Source organism: Nothobranchius furzeri, chromosome 19 (assembly GCF_043380555.1).
Source record: "Nothobranchius furzeri strain GRZ-AD chromosome 19, NfurGRZ-RIMD1, whole genome shotgun sequence".
Lineage (NCBI taxonomy): Eukaryota > Metazoa > Chordata > Actinopteri > Cyprinodontiformes > Nothobranchiidae > Nothobranchius > Nothobranchius furzeri.
The window spans coordinates 17608775-17618774 of NC_091759.1; the positions used below are offsets into that span (position 1 = coordinate 17608775).

General features: G+C 63.4%; 1 protein-coding gene across 1 annotated transcript in view; it reads left to right on the forward strand.

Annotated features, from left to right (window-relative positions):
- The window catches only part of LOC139064307 (uncharacterized), a 262661-nt gene that overhangs the window by 44442 nt on the left and 208219 nt on the right, over positions 1-10000 (forward strand). The window lies entirely within an intron of this gene.

A 10000-nucleotide genomic window follows, 5' to 3' on the forward strand; every position in this document is an offset into this window, starting at 1 on the left:
CTGGGGGAGCCTGATGCTGGGTGTGATGGTGTTGAGTGAGGGTGGGAGAAGTCTTCGGGGATGGTGGAGCCTGATCCTGTGTTCGGTGGTGTTGAGTGTGGGTGGGAGAAGGCTGCGGGCATGGGGATGCCTGATGAGCCTGAATGTGATGCAGGTGAGAGAGGGGACAGGGCAGAGGCCGGCTGGACGTGCAGCGGGCAGGGGGAAGCTTGAGCCTTGGTGGGTGGTTGTGCATCCAGGGCGGGCAGGGAGAGGTGAGACGTGGGCCTGGGCTGGTCGTCAGCGGTTCACCACAGGCAGCTGGTGGCGGTGTGGAGGAGCAGAAGCCTCCAGCAGGTGATGGCGGGGTGGGGGAGCAGCAGCCAGCCTCAAGCAGCCAGCCTCCAGCTGCTGATGGTGGGGTGGAGGAACAGAAGCCTCCAGCTGGTGATGTCAGGGTGGAGGAGCAGCAGCCAGCCTCCAGCAGCTGATGGCGGGGTGGAGGAGCTGCAGCCAGCCTCCAGCAGGTCATGGTGGGGTGGATGAGCAGCAGCCAGCCTCCAGCAGCTGATGGCAGGGTGCAGGAGCAGCAGCCAGCCTCCAGCAGCTGATGGCGGGGGGAGGAGCAGCAGGCAGCCTCCAGCTGGTGATGGCGGGGTGGAGGAGCTGCAGCCAGCGTCCATCAGCTGATGGCGGGGTGGAGGAGCAGCAGCCAGCCTCCAGCAGCCAGCCTCCAGCTGCTGATGGCGGGGTGGAGGAACAGAAGCCTCCAGCAGCTGATGGCGGGGTGCAGGAGCAGCAGCCAGCCTCCAGCAGCTGGTGGCGGGGTGGAGGAGCAGCAGCCAGCCTCCAGCAGCTGATGGCGGGGTGCAGGAGCAGCAGCCAGCCTCCAGCAGCTGATGGCGGGGTGTAGGAGCTGCAGCCAGCCTCCAGCAGCCAGCCTCCAGCTGGTGATGGCGGGGTGAAGGAGCTGCAGCCAGCCACCAGCAGCTGATGGCGGGGTGCAGGAGCAGCAGCCAGCCACCAGCAGCTGATGGCGGGGTGGAGGAGCTGCAGCCAGCGTCCAGCAGCTGATGGTTGGGTGGTGGAGGAGCAGCAGCCAGCCTCCAGCAGCTGCTGGCGGGGTGCAGGAGCAGCAGCCAGCCTCCAGCAGCTGGTGGCGGGGTGGAGGAGCAGAAGCCAGCCTCCAGCAGCTGATGGCGGGGTGCAGGAGCAGAAGCCAGCCTCCAGCTGGTGATGGCGGGGTGAAGGAGCTGCAGCCAGCCTCCAGCAGCCAGCCTCCAGCTGGTGATGGCGGGGCGGAGGAGCAGGCAGCCTCCATCAGCTGATGGCGGGGTGTAGGAGCAGCAGCCAGCCTCCAGCTGGTGATGGCGGGGAGGAGGAGCAGCAGCAGCCAGCCTCCAGCAGCCAGCCAGCCTCCAGCAGCTGATGGCGGTGTGTGGGAGCAGCAGCCAGCCTCCAGCAGCTGATGGCGGGGTGGAGGAGCTGCAGCCAGCGTCCATCAGCTGATGGCGGGGTGGAAGAGCAGCAGGCAGCCTCCAGCTGGTGATGGCGGGGTGGAGGAGCTGCAGCCAGCGTCCAGCAGCTGATGGCGGGGTGCAGGAGCAGCAGCCAGCCTCCAGCAGCTGATGGCGGGGTGGAGGAGCTGCAGCCAGCCTCCAGCAGCCAGCCTCCAGCTAGTGATGGCGGGGTGGAGAAGCAGGCAGCCTCCGTCAGCTGATGGCGGGGTGGAGGAGCAGAAGCCAGCCTCCAGCAGCTGATGGCGGGGTGCAGGAGCTGCAGCCAGCGTCCAGCAGCTGATGGTGGGGTGGAGGAGCTGCAGCCAGCCTCCAGCAGCCAGCCTCCAGCTAGTGATGGCGGGGTGGAGAAGCAGGCAGCCTCCGTCAGCTGATGGCGGGGTGGAGGAGCAGAAGCCAGCCTCCAGCAGCTGATGGCGGGGTGCAGGAGCTGCAGCCAGCGTCCAGCAGCTGATGGTGGGGTGGAGGAGCTGCAGCCAGCGTCCAGCAGCTGATGGTGGGGTGGAGGAGCTGCAGCCAGCCTCCAGCAGCCAGCCTCCAGCAGCTGATGGCGGGGTGCAGGAGCAGCAGCCAGCCTCCAGCAGCTGATGGCGGGGTGCAGGAGCAGCAGGCAGCCTCCAGCAGCTGATGGCGGGGTGGAGGAGCAGAAGCCAGCCTCCAGCAGCTGATGGCGGGGTGCAGGAGCTGCAGCCAGCGTCCAGCAGCTGATGGTGGGGTGGAGGAGCTGCAGCCAGCGTCCAGCAGCTGATGGTTGGGTGGAGGAGCAGCAGCCAGCCTCCAGCAGCCAGCCTCCAGCTAGTGATGGCGGGGTGGAGAAGCAGGCAGCCTCCATCAGCTGATGGCGGGGTGGAGGAGCAGAAGCCAGCCTCCAGCTGGTGATGGCGGGGTGCAGGAGCTGCAGGCAGCCTCCAGCAGCTGATGGCGGGGTGCAGGAGCTGCAGGCAGCCTCCAGCAGCTGATGGCGGGGTGGAGGAGCTGCAGCCAGCGTCCAGCAGCTGATGGTGGGGTGGAGGAGCTGCAGCCAGCGTCCAGCAGCTGATGGTTGGGTGGAGGAGCAGCAGCCAGCCTCCAGCAGCTGATGGCGGGGTGCAGGAGCAGCAGCCAGCCTCCAGCAGCTGATGGCGGGGTGGAGGAGCTGCAGCCAGCCTCCAGCAGCCAGCCTCCAGCTAGTGATGGCGGGGTGGAGAAGCAGGCAGCCTCCATCAGCTGATGGCGGGGTGGAGGAGCAGAAGCCAGCCTCCAGCTGGTGATGGCGGGGTGCAGGAGCTGCAGGCAGCCTACAGCAGCTGATGGCGGGGTGGAGGAGCTGCAGCCAGCCTCCAGCTAGTGATGGCGGGGTGGAGAAGCAGGCAGCCTCCATCAGCTGATGGCGGGGTGGAGGAGCAGAAGCCAGCCTCCAGCAGCTGATGGCGGGGTGCAGGAGGTGCAGGCAGCCTCCAGCAGCTGATGGCGGGGTGCAGGAGCAGCAGGCAGCCTCCAGCAGCTGATGGCGGGGTGCAGGAGCTGCAACCAGCCTCCAGCTGGTGATGGCGGGGTGGAGGAGCTGCAGCCAGCCTCCAGCAGCCAGCCCCCAGCAGCTGATGGCGGGGTGGAGGAGCAGAAGCCAGCCTCCAGCAGCTGATGGTGGGGTGCAGGAGCTGCAGCCAGCCTCCAGCAGCCAGCCTCCAGCTGGTGATGGCGGGGTGGAGGAGCAGCAGCAGACAGCCTCCAGCAGCCAGCCAGCCTCCAGGAGCTGATGGCGGTGTGTGGGAGCAGCAGCCAGCCTCCAGCGTTCAGCCAGCATCCATCAGCTGATGGCGGTGTGAAGGAGCTGCAGCCAGCCTCCAGCAGGTCATGGTGGGGTGGAGGAGCAGCAGCCAGCCTCCAGCAGCTGATGGCGGGTTGCAGGAGCTGCAGCCAGCCTCCAGCAAATGATGGCGGGGTGCAGGAGCTGCAGGCAGCCTCCAGCAGCTGATGGCGGGGTGCAGGAGCAGCAGGCAGCCTCCAGCTGCTGATGACGGGGTGCAGGAGCTGCAACCAGCCTCCAGCTGGTGATGGTGGGGTGGAGGAGCTGCAGCCAGCCTCGAACAGCTGATGGCAGGGTGCAGGAGCAGCAGCCAGCCTCCAGCAGCTGATGGCGGGGCGCAGGAGCTGCAGGCAGCCTCCAGCAGCTGATGGCGGGGTGCAGGAGCAGCAGCCAGCCTCCAGCTGGTGATGGCGGGGTGAAGGAGCTGCAGCCAGCCACCAGCAGCTGATGGCGGGGTGAAGGAGCTGCAGCCAGCCACCAGCAGCTGATGGCGGGGTGGAGGAGCTGCAGCCAGCGTCCAGCAGCTGATGGTTGGGTGGTGGAGGAGCAGCAGCCAGCCTCCAGCAGCTGATGGCGGGGTGCAGGAGCAGCAGCCAGCGTCCAGCAGCTGATGGTTGGGTGGAGGAGCAGCAGCCAGCCTCCAGCAGCTGCTGGCGGGGTGCAGGAGCAGCAGCCAGCCTCCAGCAGCTGATGGCGGGGTGCAGGAGCTGCAGGCAGCCTCCAGCAGCTGATGGCGGTGTGCAGGAGCTGCAGCCAGCCTCCAGCAGCTGATGGCGGGGTGCAGGGGCTGCAGGCAGCCTCCAGCAGCTGATGGCGGGGTGCAGGAGCTGCAACCAGCCTCCAGCTGGTGATGGCGGGGTGGAGGAGCAGCAGCCAGCCTCCAGCAGCCAGCCTCCAGCTGCTGATGGCGGGGTGGAGGAACAGAAGCCTCCAGCAGCTGATGGCAGGGTGCAGGAGCAGCAGCCAGCCTCCAGCTGGTGATGGCGGGGTGGAGGAGCTGAAACCTGGGTCGGACCTGGTCTGCAGCAGGGCCCATTACCACTCAGAAGCTGATGGCAGTGTGTGTTTAGGTCCCTGCGGGGTGGATGAGCTGAAACCTGGGTCAGACTTGGTGTGCAGCAGGGCTCAGCACCCTCCAGAAGCCGATGACAGTGTGTCTTTAACTCCCTGCCTGGTGGGAGAGCTGAAAGCTGGGTCGGACCTGGTCTTTAGCAGAGCTCAGCAGCCTCCAGAAGCTGATGGCAGTGTGTGTTTCATCCCCTGCGGGGTGGGAGAGCTGAAACGTGGGTCGGACCTGGTCTGCAGCAGGGCCCATCACCATCCAGAAGCTGACGGCGGTGTGTGTTTAAGTCCCTGCGGGGTGGGAGAGCCATAACCTGGGTCGGACCTGGTCTGCAGCAGAGCTCAGCAGCCTCCAGAACCTGATGGCAGTGTGTCTTTAATCCACTGCGGGGTGCAGGAGCTGAAACCTGGGTCGGACCTGGTCTGCAGCAGGGCTCAGCAGCCAGCAGAAGGTGACGGCAGTGTGTGTTTAGTTCCCTGCGGGGTGCAGGAGCTGAAACCTGGGTCGGACCTGGTCTGCAGCAGAGCTCAGCAGCCAGCAGAAGGTGATGGCAGTGTGTGTTTAAGTCCCTGCCTGGTGGGAGAGCTGAAACCTGGGTCGGACCTGGTCTATAGAAGAGCTCAGCAGCCTCCAGAAGCTGATGGCAGTGTGTGTGTTTTGGTCCCTGCGGGGTGCAGGAGCAGGAACCCGGGTCGGACCTGGTCTATAGCGGAGCTCAGCAGCCTCCAGCAGCTGATGGCAGTGTGTGTTTAATTCCCTGCCTGGTGGGAGAGCTGTAACCCGGGTCGGACTTGGTCTGCAGCAGGGCCCATCACCATCCAGAAGCTGATGGCAGTGTGTCTTTAATTCCCTGCGGGGTGGAGGAGCAGAAACCTGGGTCGGACCTGGTCTATAGCAGAGCTCAGCAGCCTCCAGAAGCTGATGGCAGTGTGTGTTCAAGTCCCTGCGGGGTGGGAGAGCTGAAACCTGGGTCGGACCTGGTCTATAGAAGAGCTCAGCAGCCTCCAGCAGCTGATGGCAGTGTGTGTTTAAGTCCCTGCGGGGTGGGAGAGCTATATCCCGGGTCGGACCTGGTCTATAGCAGAGCTCAGCAGCCTCCAGCAGCTGATGGCAGTGTGTGTTTAAGTCCCTGCGGGGTGGGAGAGCTGAAACCTCGGTCGGACCTGGTCTATGGCAGAGCTCAGCAGCCTCCAGAAGCTGATGGCAGCGTGCCTCTAAGTCCCTGCCTGGTGGGAGAGCTGAAACCTGGGTCGGACATGGTCTGCAGCAGGGCTCGGCAGCCTCCAGCAGCTGATGGCAGTGTGTCTTTAAGTCCCTGCCTGGTGGGAGAGCTGAAACCTGGGTCGGACCTGGTCTATAGCAGAGCTCAGCAGCCTCCAGCAGCTGATGGCAGTGTGTGTTTAAGTCCCTGCCTGGTGTGAGAGCTGAAACCTGGGTCGGACCTGGTCTATAGAAGAGCTCAGCAGCCTCCAGCAGCTGATGGCAGTGTGTCTTTAAGTCACTGCCTGGTGGGAGAGCTGAAACCTGGGTCGGACCTGGTCTATAGTAGAGCTCAGCAGCCTCCAGCAGCTGATTGCAGTGTGTGTTTAAGTCCCTGCCTGGTGGGAGAGCTGATATCCGGGTCGGACCTGGTCCACAGCAGGGCCCATCACCCTCCAGAAGCTGGTGGCAGTGTGTGTTTAAGTCCCTGCGGGGTGCAGGAGCAGAAACCTGGGTGGGACCTGGTCTGCAGCAGAGCTCGGCAGCCTCCAGCAGCTGATGGCAGTGAGTGTTTAAGTCCCTGCGGGGTGGGAGAGCTATATCCCGGGTCAGACCTGGTCTAAAGCAGGGCCCATCACCCTCCAGAAGCTGGTGGCAGTGTGTGTTTAAGTCCCTGCGGGGTGGAGGAGCAGAAACCTGGGTCGGACCCGGTCTACAGCAGAGCTCAGCAGCCCCCAGAAGCTGATGGCAGTGTGTGTGTGTGTGTGTGTGTTTAAGTCTCTGCCTGGTTGGAGAGCCGATACCTGGGTCGGACCTGGTCTGCAGCAGGGCTCAGCAGCCTCCAGAAGCTGATGGCAGTGTGTCTTTCATTCCCTGCGGGGTGCAGGAGCAGAAACCTGGGTCGGACCTGGTCTATAGCGGAGCTCAGCAGCCTCCAGCAGCTGATGGCAGTGTGTGTGTTAAAGACCCTGCGGGGTGGGAGAGCTGAAACCTGGGTCGGACCTGGTCTGCAGCAGGGCTCAGCAGCCCCCAGAAGCTGATGGCTGTGTGTGTTTAAGTCCCTGCGGGGTGGGAGAGCTGAAACCTGGGTCGGACCTGGCCCGCAGCAGGGCCCATCACCCTCCAGAAGCTGATGGCGGTGTGGGTTTAAGTCCCTGCGGGGTTGAGGAGCTGAAACCTGGGTCGGACCTGGTCTGCAGCAGGGCCCATCACCATCCAGAAGCTGATGGCTGTGTGTGTTTAAGTCCCAGGGGGGTGGGAGAGCCATAACCTGGGTCGGACCTGGTCTGCAGCAGGGCTCAGCAGCCTCCAGTTGCAGATGGCAGTGTGTGTTTAGTTCCCTGCGGGGTGCAGGAGCTGAAACCTGGGTCGGACCTGGTCTATAGCAGAGCTCAGCAGCCTCCAGAAGCTGATGGCAGTGTGTCTTCAATTCCCTGCGGGGTGCAGGAGCTGATACCTGGGTCGGACCTGGTCTGCAGCAGGGCCCATCACCATCCAGACGCTGATGGCAGTGTGTGTTTAAGTCCTAGTGGGCTGCAGGAGCTGAAACCTGGGTCGGACCTGCTCTATAGTAGAGCTCAGCAGCCTCCAGAAGCTGATGGCAGTGTGTCTTTAAGTCCCTGCGGGGTGGGATAGCTGAAACCTGGGTCGGACCTGGTCTGCAGCAGGGCCCATCACCATCCAGACGCTGATGGCAGTGTGTGTTTAAGTCCTAGTGGGCTGCAGGAGCTGAAACCTGGGTCGGACCTGCTCTATAGTAGAGCTCAGCAGCCTCCAAAAGCTGATGGCAGTGTGTCTTTAAGTCCCTGCGGGGTGGGATAGCTGAAACCTGGGTCGGACCTGGTCTGCAGCAGGGCCCATCACCCTCCAGAAGCTGTTGGCAGTGTGTCTTCCATTCCTAGTGGGGCAGGGGAGCAAAGACCTGGGCAGAGGAGCGCCTGTCTGCATCCGATCCGGCCCCTCAGCAGCCCGCCGTGAGCCTTAGAGAACCCCCCCCCCCCCCCCACCCCCCCCCCCCCGGCGGGCTCCAGGAACCGGGCCCTGCGTCGGACCCAGCTCAGGCAGGCCCTCCCTCGGGCCCTGCAGCAGGTGGCCCCGTCTATGCAGTCGAAAACCCCGCGAAAATCGGTGTAGAAACGCCCGAGAGGCGTGGTGCGGTTCCCCCGGCCGGTACCGGGTCCGGACCGGTCCGGAAGTCCACCCAGAACACTGCCTGGGGCTTCTGGGCGGCTCCCCAGGCGCAGGCAGTCGAAAACCGCGTGAAAATCGGTTCAGAATTGACAAAACGGCGACCTCGTCGCTCCAAAAACTAAGTCCAAACTAAGCCTTTCGCTTATCGCTTAACGCTTAAGGCGGTCGGCCTTATGGCCAGTAAATGAAAAGTGCCTGCGCCCCTGGAGGTTTTGGAAGGTGCGAGCGATGACCATGCTCGGGTTAGTAGGTGAGGCCATCGGAAAACCAGCGTGAGTTGGCGGGTTTGGGTGGCAATCTATTCCAGGCAGAGTCGACTATCTCTGGGCATCAATTTTGGGATTTTTCCGGCTCTGGTTCTGGGAGAAACGCAGGGGCAAAGTGCACGAGCCGCGGCCGATTTTGGTGGCCTGTCCCTGGGCACAAAGTCTGAGGAGTGTGGGCCTGGTTCTCCGAAAAATACCAGTCTGCTGGAGCTCACTCCCATGGCTCCAGGGGGCACGGCACACCCCCCGGTAGCCGACCAAAGTGCTCTACTCGGGCCAGACTCGGACCCACGACCCGGGGTGAGAACCACAACTACTGGTCATCCTTTTGACCTCCAGGGGGCGCGGCAGAGCCTCCCCAGTCCGACGCAAGTGCCCCACTTGGGCCATACTCAGACCCACGGCCCGGGGCGAGAACCACAACTACTGGTCATCCTTTAGACCTCCAGGGGGCCCGGCACAGCCTCCCTAGACCGACACAAGTGCTCCACTTGGGCTGTACTCTGACCCAAGTCCCGGTGCGAGAACCACAACTACTGGTCATCCTTTAGACCTCCAGGGGGCCCGGCACAGCCTCCCTAGGCCGACACAAGTGCTCCCTTTGGGCTATACTCTGACCCAAGTCCCGGGGCGAGAACCACAACTACTGGTCATCCTTTTGACCTCATGGTCATCCTTTAGATCTCCAGGGGGCCCGGCACAGCCTCCCTAGGCCGACACAAGTGCTCCACTTGGGCTATACTCTGACCCAAGTCCCGGGGCGAGAACCACAACTACTGGTCATCCTTTTGACCTCATGGTCATCCTTTAGATCTCCAGGGGGCCCGGCACAGCCTCCCTAGGCCGACACAAGTGCTCCACTTGGGCTATACTCTGACCCAAGTCCCGGGGCGAGAACCACAACTACTGGTCATCCTTTAGACCTCCAGGGGGCACGGCACACCCCCCGGTAGCCGACCAAAGTGCTCTACTCGGGCCAGACTCGGACCCACGACCCGGGGTGAGAACCACAACTACTGGTCATCCTTTAGACCTCCAGGGGGCCCGGCACAGCCTCCCTAGTCCGACACAAGTGCTCCACTTGGGCTATACTCTGACCCAAGTCCCGGGGCGAGAACCACAACTACTGGTCATCCTTTTGACCTCATGGTCATCCTTTAGACCTCCAGGGGGCCCGGCACAGCCTCCCTAGTCCGACACAAGTGCTCCACTTGGGCTATACTCTGACCCAAGTCCCGGGGCGAGAACCACAACTACTGGTCATCCTTTTGACCTCATGGTCATCCTTTAGACCTCCATGGGGCACGGCAGAGCCTCCCTAGGCCGACACAAGTGCTCCACTTGGGCTATACTCTGACCCAAGTCCCGGGGCGAGAACCACAACTACTGGTCATCCTTTAGACCTCCAGGGGGCACGGCACAGCCTCCCTAGTCCGACACAAGTGCTCCACTTGGGCTATACTCTGACCCAAGTCCCGGGGCGAGAACCACAACTACTGGTCATCCTTTTGACCTCATGGTCATCCTTTAGACCTCCAGGGGGCCCGGCACAGCCTCCCTAGTCCGACACAAGTGCTCCACTTGGGCTATACTCTGACCCAAGTCCCGGGGCGAGAACCACAACTAATGGTCATCCTTTAGACCTCCAGTGGGGCCCGGCACAGCCTCCCTAGGCCGACACAAGTGCTCCACTTGGGCTATACTCTGACCCAAGTCCCGGGGCGAGAACCACAACTAATGGTCATCCTTTAGACCTCCAGGGGGCCCGGCACAGCCTCCCTAGACCGACACAAGTGCTCCACTTGGGCTAAACTCTGACCCAAGTCCCGGGGCGAGAACCACAACTACTGGTCATCCTTTAGACCTCCAGGGGGCACGGCACAGCCTCCCTAGTCCGACACAAGTGCTCCACTTGGGCTATACTCTGACCCAAGTCCCGGGGCGAGAACCACAACTACTGGTCATCCTTTAGACCTCCAGGGGGCACGGCACAGCCTCC